Source organism: Cimex lectularius, unplaced genomic scaffold, assembly GCF_000648675.2.
Source record: "Cimex lectularius strain Harlan isolate CLEC.00 unplaced genomic scaffold, Clec_2.1 scaffold8, whole genome shotgun sequence".
Lineage (NCBI taxonomy): Eukaryota > Metazoa > Arthropoda > Insecta > Hemiptera > Cimicidae > Cimex > Cimex lectularius.
The window spans coordinates 1,657,225-1,681,410 of NW_019392656.1; the positions used below are offsets into that span (position 1 = coordinate 1,657,225).

At 33.6% G+C, this 24,186-nt stretch overlaps 1 protein-coding gene across 2 annotated transcripts in view; it reads left to right on the plus strand.

Annotated features, from left to right (window-relative positions):
• Nucleotides 1–8,850: 8,850 nt before the first annotated feature.
• Nucleotides 8,851–24,186, plus strand: part of LOC106669716 (serine/arginine repetitive matrix protein 1) — a 73,363-nt gene continuing 58,027 nt past the window's right edge. Inside the window, exon 1 of one of the 2 annotated variants that reach the window (XM_014399378.2) lies at nt 8,851–9,046. The gene's annotated coding sequence lies outside the window, so the exon portion shown is untranslated. The remainder of the gene's footprint in view (nt 9,047–24,186) is intronic. The other variant, XM_014399379.2, reaches the window with a different exon arrangement.

Below are 24,186 nucleotides of genomic sequence, written 5' to 3' on the forward strand. Positions count from 1 at the left end.
CAACAACGAAAGTTATAACGATTGCAAGCATTTAGTTTTAAAAAAACGAGGATGGCCAAATTCTTGCCTCTCGGTGTATGTAAAAAATTAAAATGTCGGTTGAGAATCATTTGTACTTTTTTCAATTAATTAATCTTTATGTAAGGTATTGGTTGAAATAAAAAAGTCAGTGTCACGAGCGGGATTCGAACCCACGACCTTCGGCTAAATACGCCGCTGCTCTACCACTTGAGCTATCGTGACTTCAATCCACTCAGCACCAACTTCCCATCTCAACCCCACCTCTCGAATTTTCCCTCCTTTTTATCTCGACCAATACCTTACATAAAGATTAATTAATTTAAAAAAGTTATTCGGTCAATCGGACCACGAACTCTAATGAATTATTTGTACTTATAACTGTGATGTTTAATTTTTTTTAAATCAACATGTATAAGATGGACATACAAACAATAATAGTTTTCTCTAATTTAACTATATTTCCAACTCGTTTTTAATCATCATTTAATTATTTCTAGTATTATATTAGTTTTTTTAGATTTTTGCTATGATAAAACTACGTAAAAAAAGATAGTTTTGGGGTCAATACATAACTGAAAAAATAACCTTTAACTATCTGTATTGGGGACCGCGGTAGCCGAGTGGTTAGCATGAGAGACTCTCACGCCGCGGTCGTGGGTTCGATTCCCACCGTCGCCTCTGGCCCTTTTTTCACAATAACCCCCCCAAATTTGAACACACAAATATGAATTGAAAAAAAAACTCTGTATTGCAAAATGAACCAAATTAAGCTTCATATCCAAATTTATATCCTTTTACCTTTTAACCTTTGAAAGTATTAATTGTTCGTCAATTAATTGAAGTGGAAAAACAGCTTTAATATTTGCAAATAGGCTGGAACCTCGGCTGTAACTTACAAAAATTTCTCTCTTTTTTTCAGTGCACTTAAATGGAAATACACAATTACAGTTTTTCACCATCCATCTGTGTCGTTTACATCCTTGTCAATTGAAGTAAAAACACTGTTAAACCACAATTCCATTTGGATTTTTTTTACCACGATAGAGTTTGGGACCTACAGAATTCATTTTTGCCAACATGTCTACTTTCTCATTGCCCCTATGCCCCGAATGCTCAGGGAAGCAAAAAATTTGAGTAGAGAAACTTTCATTTGTTTATATTAATTATATTTGTAATATTTCGCTGTTAGTTGAACATTAAAAGAGCACGAGTAAAAACTAAACTCGGCAATGGCAAAGAATATTACTATATCAGGAAAACACATGGAACTCCTGGAAAATGAGAATCTCATTGCACTTCAGTTTAATAGAGTGTGTAGTTTTAAAGGAAGTTATATAGTTATATGTGAAGTAATCAGTGTGAAAAAGTGTTATCCTAGCGTTAGAAGGCTTAAAGGATCTACTAACCCCTACTAACTCTATTTTGAATCGATGTGTCGAAATGTTTTCCTTTTGTATATTAGGAAATACTAAAAGAATTGAGATAATTCATGACATAAAAATATCTATGCGTAAATATTTAGGACTTTCTAATCATGCTGGGACTTATCTGAGTAAAACTGCTTTTGCAACCGATAGGAAAATCGCAGCATTCGGCCATCGCTTATAGTGCTTTTCGATCTAAACGAGTGACAAATAGTGTCTAATCGGTTTCAGCTTTTCCTTTCACTCTCCGCCTGGAAAACAAATGGTTCACATTAGGTAAAACGGTAGTCTCAGCGGGAAAGAGGACCGTTGCGTAAGTCGACCTCAGCAGTCAAGTTGGGCACCCGAGGCAATGGTCAATTTAATCGAAATTTCAAAATTGGAACGGAATGTTTTATACGATTATCTTAGGCCACACAAAGGTTTCAAATTCTTTGAAGGATTCCTGGCTAATTTAACCTTACAAACTATTTTTTTCTGTCTGTTTTATATCATGGCCATTCACGGTGTTGAAACGTAAGTGTGCTATTTCGTAAATACGTTTTTTAGATTGCCCTTTGATTTACATACAACGTACTCACAAAAGAACAAGAAAGGAAGAAAGGAGATTGAGAAAGAGAAAAAGGAATGATCAAAAGCAGGATGAAATGCAATTGCATCGAACGATTGCAAACAATGAGCTTTTAATCAGATAATCGACACTGGCTTTTTTATCTACGCAATAAAAAAATCATTTCCTCCTTTTTAATAATTATTAAAAATAATTCGCTTTAAAAAAACACATAAAAGTTGATCGTACTTAAAGTTTTTATTTTATTTAATTATTGTAGTAGTTACACGTCTGTACTAAATTATATTTTTCCACCTTTTTTCCTTCTTAAAGGAGTGTTTTAAAAGGCTATGAATTTTCCAAGAGAACGCGCGGTTCAAGGCACTCCTCCTATTTGGTCTGTCGGCCGAGATGGAGGCATTCTGAAATTTATTTTCTTTTAATGTAATGAGGCGAGACAATTGGAACGTTTTTTAATTAAAAAAACGTATGGGAGGGTAGACAGTAGTGCTTGGACTTTCTGATGATGAGCAGACAGCCCTGAACGTAGATGAAAAGAAAATACAAAATAAAACTTGTCTTTGGGCGCTCCTCTTTGCCCTCTCGGCCGAAATGGAGGTATACTGAAATTTATTTTCTTTTAATGTAATGGGGCGAGAGGAAAGCTTTTTAAGAAAAAACACATATGAAACAACGCATGGGAGGGTAGACAGTAGTGCTTGGACTTTCTGATGATGAGCAGACAGCCTGAAACATAGAAAAAAAGGAACTAAAACCTTGTGTGGAAAACTCCACGTTCTCTTGGAAAATTTCTAACCTTTTAAAAAACTCATTTAAGAAGGAAAAAAATATAAAATTAAATAGAAACAACGTTTACCTAACACCTTTTAGTCTGCGAATATTTTTCGTTTTTACATTTTGTATTACTTATTAGGTAGGACTATTCAGTATATTTTCCTATTTGAAGAAATCGTCGTTTTATCCAATCCGTCAGAATAAATAATGTAACATCAGGTAGAAAGCTTGAAATAAGGTTCAATACACACAAATGCACACATTCACCTTCTCACTAACGCAGATACGCGCACATGCACGCACTAGCTGATAAAATCTAGACCAATGAATCTCTTTCTTCTCTTTCTTTCTCACACTCTCTCATTATTGCTCACTTTTTCTCAATGTTTCTCTCTCACTCTCATTATTGCTCACTTATTCTCACTCTTTCTCTCTCTCTCTCTCTCTCTCTCTCTCTCTCTCTCTCTTTCTCTCTCTCTCTCTCTCTCTCTCTCTCTCTCTCTCTCTCTCTCTCACACACACACACACACACACACACACACACAATGGTTGCACAAGGTAACAAACATATTAAAATTTTTGATATATTATCGAATAATCGATTGCCGTTATATTTGATAATATGTTTGGCACTTTCTTTTTCTGTATGCTGTATTAAATTCGGTTTTGCTTTTAACACTCGTCGTTTGATCCAACCTGTCTCTGCCGAAATAAATAATTTTTTCAGATAGAAAAATCGAACAAAGGCGATCCAACCGTCTGTTTATATACGACCTGACTACACCGCTTGTAACTTTTCTTTTCATTTATTTATTTCAAAATACATTTTGCTCCATAACACAATAATATTCTCTTTATTTGATACACTAAAATGTAATATAATATAGACGGCAGAATAGAAACTTCAATTCAATTACATGGCGTACTACAAAATACTACATAAATTGTTATAACATTCTTTTTTTACAATGTGTTCTTTGTTCAGAATACCTTTTTGTCTGTGCTATCCTTACATAGAATCAATAAGTTAATATAAAAGTGTTTGAAAGTTGTATAATAATTTTTTTTTTTTTAAACCCAACCCGGATATAGAGCAATATTTCCGCGAATGTTACCCTTTATAAAAGTAAAAGTCAGATTAATCTAATTTATTATGTCATAAAAATCGATTGAAACTTGAAAATTATTTCTTTCGGATCTCGGAATCACGTTCTAGAACACGATCGTTGTGCAACTTACTCCAGATCTGTTTTTGGTATTTTGCTTTCTATACAGCCAATTGATACGACGCCCTTCAACTCAGAGAATGCAACGACACACGATCATTTGATTTCGAGTAAAATAGGCTAATAAGATCTGTTTTGCAACGAACGCCAGATCCTTACCTCTTATCTGTTTCTCCTTTCGAAAAGTTTCACTTTCATCTGAAACAGCATAAATATTCCCCTGTGAATACATTCACCTCTTACTTTTTTCTCATTTTTTCTCTCTGTCGTTTTATTTTTGCATTTTACCTTTCTTTTAAGAACAAAATAATTCTCTGAAGAGCTTTGCAGTTTAGCTTTCTTGAACAAGGCATATAACATATACAGTTCATTATTAAAGACCTGCTGTTTGTTTTAAACGTTAAACAATAATCTAATTTTTTTTTAATTATATCTTCAATCTTCAAATACTTCCATGTAACCTTTACTAGGAGATCGAAGGCTATACAAAACCCAATTTATGACAAGCACAAGGTTATTCGATAGAGCATAATTGGCAAAAGTAGATCTCGATCAAACAGATATTCCGAAATTACAAATTTCAAGGATTTATTCGTTGTTGGAATCAAGTTTCTTGGGTCACGATTTGAACGTGACAAATAACGTTTGGCTGTTTATTTTTTCCAAGACATAACCCGTTGCCGCACTTCATTTCCAAAAACATCCGGAAAAGTCGTGATTCGAGGTCTTCTGAGACATTAAAGATTTTGTAAAGAAGAAAATCGTGCGGGTGATGATGCTTGCATCGTGTTAAGGCAGCGTTACGGTTTAAAGCACAAATACCGGCACGAGCCTTTGTGACCTGATGGTCACGACCTTAAGTGGTCGCTGAATTTCATCTGTGTAAACTAAGAATCTAAGCAACGCGGTTCGACCACTGTCAGTATTTCAAATGGCTTCTTATAAAACCTAACCAAAATGTCTGCTCTAGATTGGTCATTGACCTAAGTCTTGCAGCTTGTTGATTTCTGAGCAAGCTTCAAATTTTAAAATATGGCCGATTTTTCTTTTGCTATGGCGAGGCTGCTGACTCTGAATTGTACTCTCAACAAACCACTTAGTCAGCTTTGCTGATCCTGAAGTGTATCATTTTGCACTGGTGTCCATCGGGTAAGGATATTTCCACATATGGGAACATAATTTCCTCACTTAGAATCGAGTTTTTTATTCCATAGCCTTGACAGATGCCCATCAATTATATTAGCTAGGCAGAACGTACTCTTACCTAATGTCAAACTACCATAAGAAACAATGGATCAAATCTTTAGATTACTTGGTTGAAAACACCACAGGATAGTCTTCAGGCAAAATACTAACAAGAAAATTGCCGAGAACGAAAAATGGCAAAAAGGAGGGAAGATTCGAAAGGTGGGTTGAGATGGAGTTTGGTGTCCGAGAGCTTTTTAATGGATAAACTTAGGCTTTTTGCAATGTTGTGGTCTGTTGTAAATATGTCTATTTAGCCTTTGTGTCTATTAATGTCGTTATGTATAAAATTAGTAAACTTCTGAGTCTAAATATTTGGTTTTAATTACTTTCACGGCAGAAAGTAGGGGCTTTTTTTGACCGGATTGTCACATGTGACAAAAAAATAGAACCTATACAGTTACACTAGGATGTCGTACCGTTGACAATGAACAATCATGCCTAATCAGGAATTTGATAATCTCCAGCAGCTGGAAAATGAGCTGAATTAATTTTTTTAGATCGTGGACCACAACGTTTAAAAAGTGTGTGTTTTTTAGTCACCTGTTGTTTTATAATTGCATGAAGTCGTGAGGAGCTGTCAAGAATGTGGTAGTTTCGAAAAAAAACACCTTTTTACTTTTGAACTGACGTTTCGACCTTTATTCGGGTCACCTTCAGAGCCTGGGTAAATTACTAAATATATCTTGTTTGGAAAAAATACAATTTATATTAATCCATTTACGTTTTAGTGGTCAATTGACCAAGTTACTTCTTTCAATTAATTATTCTTTCTATCTAAGGTCTTGGTTGAGATAAAAAAATCAGCCACAAGCGGGATTCGAATAAGTCGCTGAGTTGAGATGGAGAGTTGGTCCGATTGGGCCCAAGTCACGATAGCTCAAGTGGTAGAGTAGCGGCGTATTTAGCCGAAGGTCGTGGGTTCGAATCCCGCTTGTGGCACTAACTTTTTCATTTCAACCAATACCTTACACAAAGATTAATTAATTGAAAGACGTTATTTGTTCAATCGGACTACGAAATATAATAGAAGTAACAAGAAACTTAACTTACAGGAGATCTATACCAACTTCTACTACTTCTTAGATCTCTTACACAGATATGCCATAAGACAGAAGTCGACTATGACCTTGCTGTTTGTCGGGGATAAAAAAATAAAAATCAATAAGGTAGACGTCTTTGACGTCTTTTGACTAAAGTCTATCCTGTGTTGTTCCACCAAGTAATCTAAACATTGTATTCTTTCAAAAGTTGCTCCTTTTTATGGTGGGTTGACATTTTGTCGAAGGTTTTGGTGTTGCCGAAGTAATCTTGGGCTAGTTTTTGTCTTTCCATACCTTTTTGTTCTGAGCAGACATCAAACTGTTCTAGGTTCCTATTTTTTCAATGCACGTAGTTCATTATTCTCTAAAATCTTACTACAGGTGTGAAGTTACTGCTTCGACCAGGGCTTTTTCTTTGCTATTCCGGGAATCTCTATCGCACAGAGATCAAAAGACCAATCAAAAAGGGAAAACTACGTTAATACGTCTTTTTGACCCAAGGAAACCTCACAGAATTAGTTTAAGCGTCTTGACCCGCCCTGCTTATACTCCTGATGCAATGCCACCCTTTTCCCACCAATAAAGCATACTATATCAAAACAATTTCAAAATAAAACTGTTTTTTATCTTTTAATTTGGTTAAACTACATTATTTTTTTAAGTAAAGGTGTACTGGATAATTTTCTTTCTAGGAAACAAGAAACAAATTTAAAAGGTTAAAAATCCATTCAGCAACTCAAAATTCCAAACAAAATCCGTTGTTTTTTATAGATACAAACCGGTATTTCGTCCTTGCAAGTTACCATCTAAGGGAATGTTATCCCGCCTATCTTGTATAAGCTTCCATGCTTGTTTCCATTTAGATGTTTCAAAGAAAAAAAACCTTTTAGCAAATTACAGTTGGGTTACAATTATTACTACCCTGCTTAACCCATTAATTACTCCCTGGATATATATTTATGTAAATTAAATATATATACACAACCGATACACCGTGTGATGATTTTAGATGTTCCTCATTGAAGATGGCGCAATGCCGAAACGCGTTTGAATAACTCAAAAAAAACGCGACTAGAGACAGACCCAGTAAGTACCCAGTGTCAGTTCTACATGAGTTTAGCGACTCCCAGACCCATCATCTACTATGTGTTAGAAGAGTTGGAAAATTAGAAAAGTTTTTTTTTTACTTTAGCTATGTATTTCCAAGCATCTTTTTCAATACAATGATAGAAAGGAATGTCGTTAGCTTTGCCTTACTGTTTTGGGGCCCGATGAAGGAAAAAAGGTTTCATTGTCTCACCGATGATAGCATCAGCCTAGGGTGATGGTGGCGACACTATTTCTGCAAGAGAAGGAGAGCTAACCTGTTCTCCCCAAGAAAGAGCCTTTCTCACTTTAGAACAACTCTGATGATTATTTCACTGGCGATTCTTTTAGATCGAGATTGCAACCGGTGCAACAATACGTTTTTAGATCGAGATTGCAACCGGTGCAACAATACGTTTTTAGAAACTGTGAGCAATAATCTTGAAACGTTTTCGTTCGTCTGTTGTCTTTCAAAGATAGCCCTATTCTACATCATCAAATCCAAAAACCTTGTAATATATATTTTATACTATTTTCCTAAGCGCAATGGACTTGATTACACACTTGTGACTTGATACATTTTTAAATGTCATACTAAGGTAAACTGATTACTAAACTTAACACTTATCACTCCTATATTAAAACTTTCAGAAACTAAATTCCTTTATAACTTTTCATGTTCAACAAAATATCTTATATTTTATATTTCTATTTAATTTCGATTTAGTCTTTCATGAGGGCAAAGACCTTTTTGATCTTCGTCTTTTTTGGCCTCTTGCTATTGACCAGCTTTTGATCTTTCTTTTTCCTACGCCTTTATTCCAGTGTGCACGTTGTTGCCTTAAGGGCGAAAAAATCCAGCTGGATTTTTTAAAATCCGTGCCTAATTTCCAATTTCATCACATGTTCTGCATCGCATGTCCCATTATCCTGCACCCAGTGAATGTGCTGTATATTTTTAACGTGAACGTATTTTTTCAGTGTGACGAAGAATTTTTGGTTTTCCTTAAAAATTTACTCATATCGTGACAAAAACCTAACATTTTTCATAGCGAATATAAAATAATATTAAATTTCAACCGGAAGTACTGGGAGTTGCAGTTTCAATACGCTATGAAGAACAAATAATTATTTACTATTTTGTTTAATTATTACGTCGTCCTGATATATAATGTTATCGGGTTGTCCGGAAAATAATGCAGGATTTTAAGTTTTCATTAAAAAAAATCTATATAAAATATTCTGTTTACGTTTACAGGATTACTCATTTGTNAAAATCCTGCATTATTTTCCGGACAACCCAATAAATGGGCCATGCGATTTAACCTAGGCGTTAAACATAGCCAGGCTTAATTATTTAATAATAATTATATTAAGAAAAACGGCCAGGGGTCTTAGTGACCGACTCCCCTCTTCGGAGAAGGCAAGGATGGCTGGCGGGGAGGCAAGGTGTCTCAGTGAGAGTTTGCGTCCAGTCTTAGAAGAGCGGTTGTGGAGATAATGTCAGTCCAACGATCACAGTGACAAGTGTGTGTTAGGTGACATTTCGAAATTCTACATCGAAAAGAAGAAGGCGTCCACCCCTCCGGATCTGTATGGTGGCTCAACGGAGGGCAAATTACCACCCACTTCAAGGCGTGACATTCTCCCATCTAAGTAAGGCTCGTCCAAGTTTTATATTTTACACGTATTCATACAGTCCGAAGAGGAAGCAAGCAGTAAATTCGAAACAGCGGCGTCAGTTTGCGGACGATTTCTCCGCCGACCGGCGATCCAATTCAAACGAAAGTCGACTCTCTCAGTTCACGGATCCCAGAACTCAATGCCACTTCTTTTATTGTTCCATACACAAATGTGACCCTGGTCAAAACATTATTTCATGTATAAATGGAAAACCTAAACACAAAAAATGACAATCATCAATATACTGAACGATAACAATCCCAATTCAATAAATTCAAAATTGTACTGTATTGTCATGCTAAACTGGAGAGAGCAAGTTGAAAGCGAAGCTTGGATGTTTGAGGTCTTCCGAGCGGAAACCTGCGTGATGAAAAGCCGAAGAAAAAGTCTTTCTATTGTTTTTTAATTTATTAAAATCAACTGATCGTGACTGGTATGTTTACAATTATAAAAATTCCAGAATTTCGTGTAAGTCTACGATGCCGAATTTTTTTCTTCATCTTCTTCGGCTACTTTTCTGCAAGAGGGTGTTGAACGCTAGCGCGACAAACGAGTGGGAGAAGGCATTCAGACAAATATGTTACATAAAACCGTGTTCCACTCCCTTCTCGATTTCCTTTCACTGCTCTTTATGCTTTCTTGACAATGCATGTGATACGTCTGCCAAAAGAAGATTTTCATAGATGATCTTCTAGGGGCTTCCAAACAATCCTCAACGTACCGAAGAAAATCGAGAGATGAAAACTAACGATTTTACGCCCAATAATAATAATGGGGCAAAACTGCGTACAAAATAGCGTCAAAAAGACATAAAAACTATGGTACTTTATTCATATTAAAAATAGTCTAAATCATAAAAGAAAGCAACACTGTTAAAAACAAATATTACAAAAAAGCACCAATTTTATTTAAACTAATTATACCTCAAGGCTTTTAAGCTGAAATGTGAGATGTTACATGTAAATTCAACTGTGCATTTTAGAGGTAACTTTGGTGGATTATCCCTATGCAATTCTCGTTCCGGTGCTTGATCCGGTATGCTAAACTTACTTGGACCTGCAGATACGAAATGACTCAAGAATTTAATTTTTAAGTTTTATTCTTCCACTGTTATTAAGCTATCAAAATTTTGGGCATATTCACCATTTATAATACCTATAATATTTTTATTGTATTTTTTGTATTTTGTATATACACTTGGAATTTTTGTATTTTTATTTTTATTTTATTATTTTTGCATATTTTTACTTTTCTTCTCTCTCTCTCTCTCTCTCTCTCTCTCTCTCTCTCTCTCTCCTCTAAACTGCATATATATTTGCAAACCAATGACTTCTGAATTACTTCTGGCAGACGGATCGGGCAATCCAAGTCCATACTGTTTTTGTTCTTTGATTTAACGGAAAAAGTTTTAATTTTGTTTTACTAAAGCAATTATTATTATTTATTATTTTTATTCCTCAAGGAAAGAAAGTTTTACATTTTTTGACAAAGGACGTTCTCACAAACCGCAAACCTGCAGTTTCACTGGATCATTTAGAAAAACAAACTGTCGCTTTCGTTCTATTCACTCTTCTATGACCGAACGTTGAAAAAATATCGTTTAATAAAAGAAACCGTGAAACGATCAGTCTTATTAAACAGCCGTAAAATTCAAAAACTTACATTTCCGAAGTGATTGGACTGCATTAACTGCACTGTTTAATTTTGAATATGAAAGTGCATTGGCAATCAACGTGCGCAGATGCTTTGCATTTTATCGGTTTCTTCTTGTTTACGGGCAAACCGAAAACTTTAGAAAGTTGACACAACCAAATGTAATCAGCAAGATATATATTTTTTTTAATTGTGTCCAGGGACTGCTAAGATTCTTATCTACTGCTCTCGCTAAGAATGATCTTATCTAGGATTAAGTAAGTTGAACTAGCACAACTAGACCTGCACAGTATTCAAGTCTAGAAAGCTATATAAAGTAATATAATGTGAATTTGGGAAAATAACGATCAAGGGTAGAGGGCTTCAATCAACCAATAAAACAAAAAAAATATTGTTTTTCTTTGGTGGATTGCCCTCTACCCTTGATCATTAATTTTAGAAAGGTTTCACTACGAAGGAAAAGCTAAGAGCTAAGGTTAAAAGGACTTATTGTTAGACATTAGTATGCCTATAGGCTATATTTTAGCATTTGAATTAGTTTCACACCGGTAAAAAAAAAAAAAAAATCCGACTGTAATCAGTTCCCTGCTGTGATTTCCTTAACATTTGCCGATGTTAATTAACAATTTATTAACACTGAAAACGGTAAACGTGATACGTTTATGACTGTAATAAACCTTACCACCGTACGTTTTACTGTTTTGTCGGCCGCCCCGAGGAATATCGAGTACACTGGGGGAATGAACGTGACCAGTCATCTGTGTTTAGAAAAATATGTATGTATTGTATGTTTGCTGTCTATTCTGTAGTTGTCAACCCTGAGAACGAGATCCTATTATTTTAGGATATCGACGTAGTATACGTATAAAAGTAGAATCAGTAACCAGATCGAAACACAAAAAATGGCTGCAGGTTAAAACAAAATACAAATAGTATATACAGGTTTTGAAGGATTACCAAAGACCTTAAACAAAAAAATAATCCTACAACACTAACCTATCGATGAAGATTATCAGACCAAAACAGCGAGTGCAGGCAGACCCACATAATCGGAATGGATCAAGCTACAAACAAATTTGCCTCACGACGTACAGAAACTATTTGAGATTTTGATGTTTTGCTTAAATGTTTCTCAGAAACAATGGATAGTGAATGGAGAATAGAACAGAAATTTGTAATATAAACCTAAATGTAACAGTTAATTATCTTTAATTATTTCAAATTTAGTTGAGTTTAATTAAAGAGCGATTTCTACTAATTTGGTGCGGAATAGTTTACTGTAAAATCGCTTTCCGAGAACAAATAGAGGTACTGTTTTCTAATTGGATCAACTAACTACAGTTAATAAGGAAATCAGTCTCCGCTAATGAAAATCGTGTCATGGCAAGTTCATTTTAAATACATATATTTTTGTTTGACTGCAAAAACATTTTACTCCCATATGGAAAAATAAAAATTTGATGTCTGAGAGCCACAAAATTAATTCTTATTAATTAAATATTTATTCATGTGATAGCTGGAAATTATAAACAAAATTTAACATTTTGGTTGTGCACAAATTTGCTCTAAAGTTCAAAATAGAAACATTGATTAGAAAAGTGATCGGGCTTTTATAACTCAACAGCACAATAGAATATAATGTATAGATTAATTAATCTTTATGTAAGGTATTGGTTGACATAAAAAAGGCAGTGTCACGAGCGGGATTCGAACCCACGACCTTCGGCTAAATACCCCGCTGCTCTACCACTTGAGCTGTGGTGGTAGATGGGAAGTTGGTGTCCGAGAGGATCGAAGTCACGATAGCTCACGTGGTAGAGCAGCGGCGTATTTATCCGAAGGTCGTGGGTTCGAATCCCGCTCGTGACGCTGCTTTTTTTTATCTCAACCAATACCTAACATAAAGATTAATTAATTGAAATAAGTTATTTGGTCAATCGGACCACGAAATCTAATGGATTTATATGTATAGACTTTTTCTAAAGTGCCCCGATGATCATAAATTCATAATGAATGAGAAATAATCAATACAATGTTGGAAGTTAGAAATGCCCTGCATACAACCCTAATGTACCTTGCTTAAATCAACTTGAAATAAAATATACATAGACAGCACTGTACATTACTTGCCTTTGACACAGAGGAAATTTAAAAGATTGAAAGAATTGGCATCTTGCCTCGCCCTGTTTATACCTTGACTTTGATTTCCTTGACGATTAAATCAATTGGAAATAAAATAACGCAATACGTGAACACTTTCCATTGTTTGTCTCTTGAAACAGCGAAAATTCGCGAAATGGCGACTTGCCTCGGCCTGTTTATTCCTTGAGGGCCTCACGGTCTTTTGCTGACTACATCACATTTTTCGAAAATAGTTTGTGTCTGAAACTCGAAGTTATCTCTACCAAATTTATGTGAATACCGGTTACATTTGTGAAATGTACTATTAATTTTATATTCGAAGGTTTTGCGACAAATTAGTATTCTTTAAACCTTGATAATTTGAGTTAAAATCTATTATGTGTTAAAATTAACATGTTTTATTATTTCGAACATCTACAAACCACATCTACTTTTTTTATATGGGGGACAAAACAGGCAATTTTTTAATTTCCTGCTTAACATTTTGCACGTCCGGGTCCTTGAATTGAAAAATTAAATATCTTTAAGTCGAAATATTTACTACACTGTTGTTTCCTCTACAGGCTGTTCAATTATATACATGAATTTAAAAAATATACGTGACGAAAAATAACAAGCTTCTGTTTTAATTTACTATTATATTTTGATTATTATTTCCTATAATATATTGTATTTATTATTATTAATTATTTATTTATTGAGATCGATTTCATGGGGTTCCGCCTCCCTCCTAAGACGTTACGCTCGTTTCGCATCCGGACTCGTACATACCAAGTATTTATAGCCAATTCGTAAGACATTCAGCTTGTATTTTTTTATAGTTACTTTTATACAAATTGATTGATAAATGGGCTCATATATCTCACATTTTCTGTTTATATTATATTTGAAAAACCTTTTGTAAAAGATCATGGCCATCGTTTTCCTGTTAAAAAATGCTAAATTGATTCAGTGATCTTTACAGTATTCCCGGACGTTATACTTTCTCAACACAACCTGAATCGAAAATTTGGTTGAAAAAAAGGTATGAATCAAAAGTGCATTGTGTGCAAATATAGCTTGAATTGCTGTAAAATCGCCATTGGCAAATTGAAAATGGGACCTTTCGAAATTCAAATTGCGATTTAACCCAGGAGAATAAGACTTATTTTCCGATTGTTTTATACAAACATCACTTAATCGGTTAATACGTAAAAAAAGTTGAACTTCATTTGTCCGACCTGTTTTTCTCTTTATTGTCTTTCTCTGGCAATCAGCGAGAAAATTTAAAATTCTAACAGGACTTCACGTTTCCTCGGTGGCTCATGGCCATTTAATGGTGAAGTCATTTACGTAGAGACAATACTCCATTGTGAACAGGTCCATTGTCAAAAATATAGCGCTTTTATCTATAATACATCTCTGTCAATCTGGCGAGTGAAAAGTAAATAGAGACATCAACCCAAAAATATCTTTTAAGGTCTAGCCTTCAATGTCTTATTCTTAACTATTGAAAAAATAATTTTTTTACAAATAAAGTATACCAGTGACCGAGCGGAAGTTGATTCCTTAAAAAAAGTTGAACTTCGTTTGTCCGTCCTGTATTTCTCTTTATTGTCTGACTTTGAAACGTCAAAAAGGACAAAGCAAATAATCGGTGATAAAGATGCTCGGCCTTCAATATTTAATTTGCGGGGATTTTGATCGGGGATGAGGACACGAGGAAAAATAATAAAGAAAAAAAACTGCTTCCCCTATCGAGCTTTTTCCTGAAAAAAGCGTCTTAAGTTAAAAGTGCTTGTCTTAAGTTAAACCGAAAGCTCGATAGTGGAAGTTGTTTTTCTTTCTACATTTTCCTTCGTGGCTTTATCCCCGATCAAAGTCCCATCACAGCAGGTAATAATCGAAGTTGCTTGTCGAAGTATTATGCTTAGGAGTTCTCTCGTAGAATAATCCTGGCGAAATTTGGTAGAAGATACCACCAAGAAACCCTGCGAACTTATTCACCTGCTGATTAGTCGTATAAAACTTCCCAGCAGATCCCTTTCCCAACTTTTTTTTTCAAGGGCAGACAAAGATTTAAAATATTACCTGCATTATCTATAATTCGTTATTAAATAAAACCAAAAAGAAATAAAATGAATATTCGTTCCGTTAAAAACATCTTCGCTTCTGAACAAGGGTTAACTTCCAATTATCTCCAGTAATAAACTACAATTTCAATTATATTATAATTGAAAATGTTTTCAATATAACCGTTTACGGTAACAAATTTAAATAGTCAATAAGTCCTGCCAAGGCCTGGTTAAAATGTACATTTTAAATCGAATTACAGTAATTACATAGTAAGTCATTACAACAATGCCAACTGCACTATGAAGCAAAATTAAAATTGATTGTTGAATGACTTTCTCAAAGAAAAATCATATGTTAATGTTTATATAATATGTTGTTATAAGACCTAATTGTTTATAGATTTTTTCTGAATTATTAGCCTCGTAAATTCGTAAATGTTATAAGAATACGTCTTTTTTTTTAATTTTAGGGCCGGCAAACTACACTAATTGTGGGAGGTAAAAAAAGGTGGCCACCATCGATTTGTTTCAGTAAATACTTGCAATCGTTATAATTTTTATTTATTATTGTTTACTGACGTTTTTAAAGAGAATTGAAATGTTTTACATATTTCAATAAGATATAGCTAAATAAAAAATTAAATTGAGTAAAACATTTTTATTTTGCTATGGAAACAATGAAGAAAATATTCAATACAGAATATTTTCTACTCTTGCTTTGAAAACCGCTTGCATTCGACGTGGCATTGTTTAATGAGGTACTGCTGTGGAATATTTTCGTACTCCTCCAACAGCGCCTTCTTAATTCCTGCAAATTCTCTGGAATCACTGGGTGAATTTTACCCTTTTTGACTGCTCGTTCCAAAGGTGTTCGATACTCGTTGACTCGTTTAAGTCAAGACTACATGCTGGCCATTCCAAACATCGAATTGCACCAGTTCCAAGTAGTGATCAACGATACTAGCTGTGGGGGCCTTGCATTGTCATGCATAAAAAAAATCTGTCGCCAATTAGTGGCATATAAGGAACAACTTGTTCTGATGACACATTTTCAATGTATCGCGCAACTGTTAGGGAACTCTCGATGATGCTCAAGTTTGCGCTATCTTCCATAGAAATGCCTGCCCAAACCATACCACCACCTCCATAGCTACTCTCAGAAAGAAAATTTTGCGGGGATATATCGGTCTTCTGTTCTTGTCCAAATCCTTTCTGAACCGTCACAAAACTTCAAAAAAACCTTGACACATCCGAAAACAAGATGTTAGTTCAATCTTGCTCATACCAATTGGTGTGATATCTTGCAAAACCTAACCTAGGTGTTTTAAAGAAATTTTATAACTCTATCAAACATTAAAATCGGATTATTATTTTCATTTAAAAAAGCGAGGTTAATTTCTGACAAATAAATTTACTATTTTGTGTACTTTCTCATAGAAATGTTTTACATATTTCAACTATACTACGTCGTTAAAAAGCTACGTTCCTCTTCTTACAAATGGTCTATGTGACGTTAAAATCGTTTTAGCTGTTTTTGAATTATTGCATTTCAAACAGATAGTTCGACGACTTCTCAAAAATCGGAAAAATTTTAAGGATTAAAAATCTATAAATTTAAATTCAAACCAACATTTATATTTAGGGGTCTCTAGAGATGCTACAACAAAATTTTACATTACTTTCATTGAATAAAACTATGATCTTGGTTACTTGAAAAATATTTTATTTTTGGAAATTGTTTGGTTATTTATATACTTCGATATATTTTACTATAGATTGCAATCTACATAAAAAATGCTGTAAAATTATATATTCACATAGTTATTTGATCCAGTAGAAAGGCGAAATAAAAATACTTAAAAAACGGAAAACTTTAAAAAAAAAATTGGCGAAACCTGAGCCCTTTCACAAAAAATGGCGTGTATGTGTCCGATATGTTGGAGTATAGAATCACCAAAAAAAGTTGGTCCAAATCCGTAGCCCATCAACTCCCCCCCTTGTAATCAAAGAACTATAAGAAAAAATTTTAAATGGTAATTTCTCAATGTTTTTCCCATAATTTTTAAATTCTTAGATGTGCCTAAAATCACTTTTTTCAACGTATCAGTAATGCAATTTAGCATCTATTTAATTAGTCTAAATTACACTTACTAGTTTTTAATATGTTTACAAACTATCGTACTATTTTGAACCAATTGATTGAGTATTTGGGGAGATATTTTCAATATTCAAAGTGTTTAGTGGAATTTCAGCTGAACAATCTTCATTGTATTTAGATAATTTGAAAAAATTTTAATCTAAAGTTGCAATAAAACCAAAGGGGAGAAAATTTGGACGTCCCATTACTTACATACGTTAGGAGGTAGGTACATTAATACCTAAAAGAATTTGTACAGTTCAGTATCATTGCCTTGTATATTCTTGTAACTATATGTATATAATACACACAAAAATATCATGTAAAAGTTTTCTTTAAAATAGAATTCAAAGTATTCAAGATATATACACTTCTTTAATTTCTTTTAAATATCAGGTGTAACTGGACTATCATAAGGAATTGAATTAATTTAAGTATCTTTCTTTAAACTACCTCATATGCTTTTTTAAATAGCCAAATTACCGCAATTTTTCCCATTGATATAAGCGAAAGATTAATACCCTTCTAGAATAGGTTTTTCCAACCATTTCTTTCTTATCTCAGAGTATATATCACACTCAGCAATAAAATGAAAAAATTCCTTCTGGGATAGTATACTTACATCTTGTACAAAATATGTCTTCAGTACCAAATGTCGTTGCTTTTAATTTTAGAAGTTCTCCCCGTACTTTAACAGCCCCGTACTTTCTACATTTATCAACGCCTGCAAAAAAAAATTTATTTTTATAAAGAGAATATTTTTCTGTGCTATCTATCCAAGCAACAAAACTATCATTATAGTGTCTTTTTGACATGATATTCTTTTAACTGACATGAAAAAAATGTATATAACTTTTTTGCACAATTTTAGCCAGTATTCCTGGTGTGCAGGATGTCATTTAAGCATTTAGTATTTGCAGTTAAATTCGGAGTTTCTTTCGGAGATCCTGAAACAATTCCTACTTTCGTTTTACATTTCTCTACCTTAAAAGCGAAGAACTAACTCATCCTGTTCATTTAGCTAACGAGGAAAAGCCCCGGTTTCCTTGATCCGCAGGATTTTCCGCAATTGTCAAACCACCTCAGGCTGAGGATAAGCTCTCGCGTTACGCTCTCCACCCGTTCGAAGTAAAACTAAAACACTTCCGAATTCATACGATCTCAATCTCTCTTTTATATTACTACCTGACAAGTATACATGACACAGAAAAAGTTATATAAATTAACATATAAATAGTTCTTTATAAGGCAGTTTTCACCCGGTTTATCGTGTAACTTTGGACATTGAACGGAAAATTCGAGTCTATTTACTGAATTAGACCCACTCAAAAGCCTATTGCAAAATAGATTCGAGAGAAAATGACTTATCTTACAATCCTAGCTGTTTACGTCGTTCAATCAAAATAGCTTTCTAAAATGCTGAAAAGAGTTAATAATTTAAAGAATGACAACATGCAAACGCAATTTAAATTATACTCTACAGTAAAATAACATAACTATAAATTTTTTCAAAAAACAGTCTTAGATCATGAAAATTCTGTTGTTGGAAGATTTCATATTGTATTTCACATTATCAAACAAGACACTATTGTTTTATTTAAATCAATAAAGTTTACGAAACCATTTTGAGATGACAAAGCTATAAAGCGCAATTTGAAAACCATCAAAATTCTTCTGAGAGAAGGTGATGAACAATTTTGAGGACGAAAGATAGTGGAAGTTAGAGGAAGACCACAAGCCTGAAGAAAATGTGTTATATGTAATTAATAAAATGATACAAATAATTTGTAACTACGGATATTAAGATAACGTTATGAGTTGATGATGGGTGTTGGTCTGAGATTCGAAACTGTTGAATCTGAGTTCCTCACTGAAGAAGGCGCAATGCCGATTGCCACTTATCAATGCTTAACGTAACCAACAAACACCGAACAAAAATATCGATATAAAATAAAGATTAAAAAAACTCCTATATTTAAGAAAAACCGAAAAACGATTATTTTAAGAAAAAATATCCATGTATAAAAAGTAATGTATAAACCAAAAAATGGTAATTTATTTAATTTTTAATTAAAAAAACATTTCCAAAAAAATATCTATGTTACTTAACTTGAAAATATCGTTTTTTAATCAATCTATTTATCTATTGATTTAGGGTTAAAACATGTAAGCAATAGAACACCAACTCCAATAAGTGTCTTGCCAATTTGTGTTATATCTTATAATCGAGCATGTACAAAAGTTGAGTTAAATACAAAAGAAATGTTTAAAAAAAATCAATGTTTCATTGATGGTACATGAACGTTTGACATAATCCCAAATTCGAGGTCATGAATATGTCCATATTTTCAATTTCATTTTAAAATTTGTTTATGTATTGCACGTTGTTATATGTATGTGTCGAGTTTTACGTTAGCATTGTAACACAGACAGGTAAACAATTTGTTGGAAACGATTCAAATTACTGCTTTTTGTAGTTGGCACTTCCGTTTAAGTTGGCCGGTGATTAATCGCCCTATGAACAATTAACTCCAGTAAACATTGCACAAGCTTTAGTCTGTAACAAACAATCCATCAATTGGCCTGCACGTTACAATCGATCATTCGTACGCAGCGGGGTTCTTCGACGCGTGACTTACTGTACATCACCGGGTCCTTAACGCCTGAGCTTGAGAAGTCGTCCAAAATTTATTGCTCTGTTACGAAAGATAAATTACTTAACTATTACGCCAGTGATTTTTTTCTCTCTTTAATGTAAAAGTATTTGGGAATGTGAAAGTCAAAATGCGCTCGTGGTAATACTTCTAAATTCTATGAAGGATAAGAGGATAAATTTCTAAGTTCTGTACAACAGAGACTTTTATTTGTTAATATTGTGGAGTTTCGAGTGTTTTCGATATTTATAATAATACAATAAAGAATGTTATCGCAATTTATTTTTAAAATGATCTAATTAGCAAACTATCTGTCAAATAAGTATCAGTAGACTTAGAACGAATTCTGCTCCTGTTAAACGGAAAATCTTAAGATATGATCTTGAAGAATAGTCATACTGTTTTTTACTGTAGTGCTGTTAATTTTTACAAGTCAATTTGTCACTAATAAGTTATTATTGCATATTTATACAATATTTAAACTAACTACATGAGCTATTTTAAGTTCTGAAATATTACTTGAGGTACAAACACCACCTTTAATATTTCGTAATTAGGAAATTTATTTTTAATTCATCAGATTTCGTGATCCGATTGACCTAATAACATCTTTCAATTAATTAATGATGTAAGGTATTGGTTGAGACAAAAAAGTCAGTGTCACGAGCGGGATTCGAACCCAAGTCCTTTGGCTAAATACGCCGCTGCTCTACCACTTGAGCTATCGTGACTTCGATTCACTCGGACACTAACTTCATTTTTAATTTTTTGTAACATTGTTTAAAACAGTTTTCATATCTACATTTTTAAACGCTGATACTTTCTCCGATATTTTGTTTAAATTTAAATGCTTTCATTCTCTTTTTTTTAAATATTGAGGATTGGTTTGAATGTTTATTTCATATTATCGTGTTCTTGTTCGACAATTTTTCATCATTAAACTTGATGATCGAGATTTTGTTCAAATTTTTTTCAACTTAGATGTAGATTCTGTTGTAAGAGTTCCCTTTCTCTCTCTCTTTATCTATCTCTTTCACTCTCTTTTTCTCAATCTTTCTCTCCCACTCCCACTCTCTTTCTCTTTACATAACTATCTATCTGTCTCTCCCCCTCTCTCGCTCTTTATTCCTCTCTCTATCTTTCTCTTTCTCCCTCACTCTCACCTTCCCTCTCTCTCCCTCCCTCTGTGTCTCTCTCTTTTTATCTATCTCTATCTTTCCTATCAACTAGGGAGGTCCTAAGAAAGACCTCTCCTTCTATCTCTATTTTTCCTCTCACCCACTCTCTTTTTCTTTAGCTATCTATCTCTGCATATCTCACCCTCTTTTCTCTCTCTCTCTCTCTTTCTCTCCAGTGAGAGACCAGACCAAAATCATCAAAAACGGCCAAACTATGTATGATTTTATTTTATGTTTGTACATGTCGATCCCAATGTATCACTGCTAAGTATGATATTTTTTCAATAGATTTTTCTTAATGTTAAAGTGATTATTACTTAAGTTGGCACGATATTAGAAAATATCTGACAATTGTGAAATTGTGTTAGTACTGTTCTCATAGTAGGTCTGACGGTCATTCAGCTGTATATGGCCTTATGTTTATAATTAGACCCGAGTCTGTATAATTTTCAAGACATTATGTACACTATACTGGCCGTCTTTCTACGAGAGAAACCTTCTTTTGGGCCCTCTACAGTTCACGCTTGTTAAAGAATCTCCGAATTTCTGTAAAGGCGGATTATGAACTGTCGAGGATGTACGCCGGTGAAAGATTCAGTAGGGGCCACGCCGGCCTTGAAGAAAGTGGACCAAAGGGATGTGAGCTATCTAGGACAAATGAGAGTGAGAGAGTGAGAAGCAAGTGTCGTTTCTCCGGCTCACGGCAGCTATTCACCGGTACGCCTTGCGTCATTGAAAATCATCAATTCGGATAATAATGAACCCAAGTCCCGGGATGAAAAGTACTTGCAGGATATATCTGATAACTTTACCATTATAAAAACTATCGGGTCGGTATGAAACAGGTACAAACTTTGGCTATTCTTTAACGATCCTGAACACGAGAACATTTTTAACTTTTACTATCTATTTTTTTAAATACTAATGCTAAAAACATGAATAAAAATACTCTAGCCTCTATCGTTTATAGAAAGTTTTATACACATTTTCACAGCAGGAGAAAGTGTGTATGTTCTAAGAAAACAATAATTCATTCTAATTCATACTCTAAATTAACTGTTAATAATGATAAATAGAAATAAAACCTATAAGGAAAAACTAGAACAATAAGTTCATTTCATAACTGATGTTTTTAACTAAAGCGTACATTAATACGAAAAGTGTTCCCAAATAAATAATATGCGAAATGCACATTATTAACGAATAAAAAAATAATAAGTAGCCGTTTATTCCGAAGAAATCGTTTAACAAACTGTAAAACAAAAGTGAGAATAGGTTTAGTGTGAAATCTGGAAATTTTCACTTTTTCTATCCTTTCTGTCCAAAGTGTTCTATTCCTATACTAGCGTTAACTCGGTTTATTTAAAAAAAATGCAGTTACATAAAGTGCCATAATTACATACAAGTCAAAAAAGTACGGGACATTCGACTGAATTTGAATATTATCAATTTTTATTGTTTAACATTTTTTCGAATAAATTTGTAAGTAATTTTGAAACTTAAACATAAGAATAAGAATGCATTTTTTTCCCTTACGGAAATCAGAAAATTCCAAGGGCAACGGTGGGAATCTAACCAACGATGAAATCTTTGACAAGTCTGTCGATGATCACTCAATCGCAGTCCCCCTATTAACAATTAATAATCAATTAAATACAAAACGCCACAACCATTCCATAATCCGTGCTCTCGAAATGACAACTGATTAGACGTGAAAGCGACAAGGTCTGATATAATTGGGCACCTCGGATAATATTCAGGAGTGGAACAGTAAAGCACGGAGAGAGTTATTATCGTCGACCCAGATGGTTAACAGGCTTAGACTAATGCTTAAGACCGGCCAAGAAAGAATCCGTCTTCCTCGGTCCATCGTTCAGCCCAGCTCTGGACTCCGGGACTTGAGAAGTGATTTTTCCTCAAACTGCAAGTACTAACTCCCAAGGTGGCGTCGAACTTTCAAGAAAATATTCCTTGAGTAAACAAAACCTTCAAAATATTACATTTATTTTTTTCCTTTCCTATTTTTGGAACATAAATAGCAAATAATGTTTGTACAGAAATCTGTCTTATAAATAACCCTAGTTGCTTAACTAAGATAAATCTACAATCTAGTAAGGAGTTATCTCAGGATCAGTAGATTATAAACGATTATAATTGTCGTAAAAACATTAAGGTAAAAACCCACATTTATAAACGATTTAAAATCAATTGATTTCACTTCAATTATGTTATCTCAGTAATAGGAAAAATAATAAACACCTTTAATTGACAAATTCTAGCATAAATGAAGGGAAGGCATTTGTAGATTAGGTTTGAACAAAAATGAACCGAAAACAAGTTATACATAATATCTTAATAGTGTAATAACCAGCTTTCTTCATTAGGGGGGGGGGATTAACACCATTCCACGGTTTAAAAATTAGGCAACCTTAGTGGGCTGCTGTGCTAAAAAAAGCAATTGGCTTGATTTCCTAAATGATTTTGAAATATAATTTTAAAGACGATCTTTAGCAATGCGCCATCGTCGAGGAAACTTTCTAATTAGAAATTAAATTTAAATAACCTCATCTTTTTTGAGACATATACAGGAAATATTTATCAAGAAGGTCTTTTACTGAGGCTCATAAGACGTTATGAATCTGTTGACGTATTATTAGCATTTCTTTCATTCATACCAAGCCTTTTATGTGAACAAGCTGATAAATTTTCAAAAGTTTTCGATTTGCAGTTTATTATCAACTTTTTCAATAAGTTACTATTGAAATAAATAAGTATATAAATTTGAATAAGATATTATTAGGCATCACAAAAAAAAACATTGGTTTCATAGTTGGTCACAGTTCCCCACACCTTTATATTATCTTATTTATTTGATTGTTCTAATGGGTCAAAGGACCCAAAGGTGAACGGTCAAGAATACAAAAAACAAACATAACAATGGAGACTATAAAAATTTAATATTAAATAAAAGGAATTAGCTATGAATTGATAAAATAACTCATTAAAACTGGAACAGATAACAATATAATTTTGTGGGATTGGAAAAAATTAAAGACATAAAAAAAACAAAAAGAAAGAAAGGGCTCAGTGAATGAACCTTGAACTTTGATTTTCTTAATGTATATTACATTTAAAAAATATTATTGTCGAGTTATGCACCTAAAATATTCATTGTACATCATGGCGACATTTTAAGCCCCTTGTTTAACGAGTTTTACTGATTTTCTTAAAGTATATTACATTTAAAAAATATTATTGTCGAGTTATGCACCTAAAATATTCATTGTACATCATG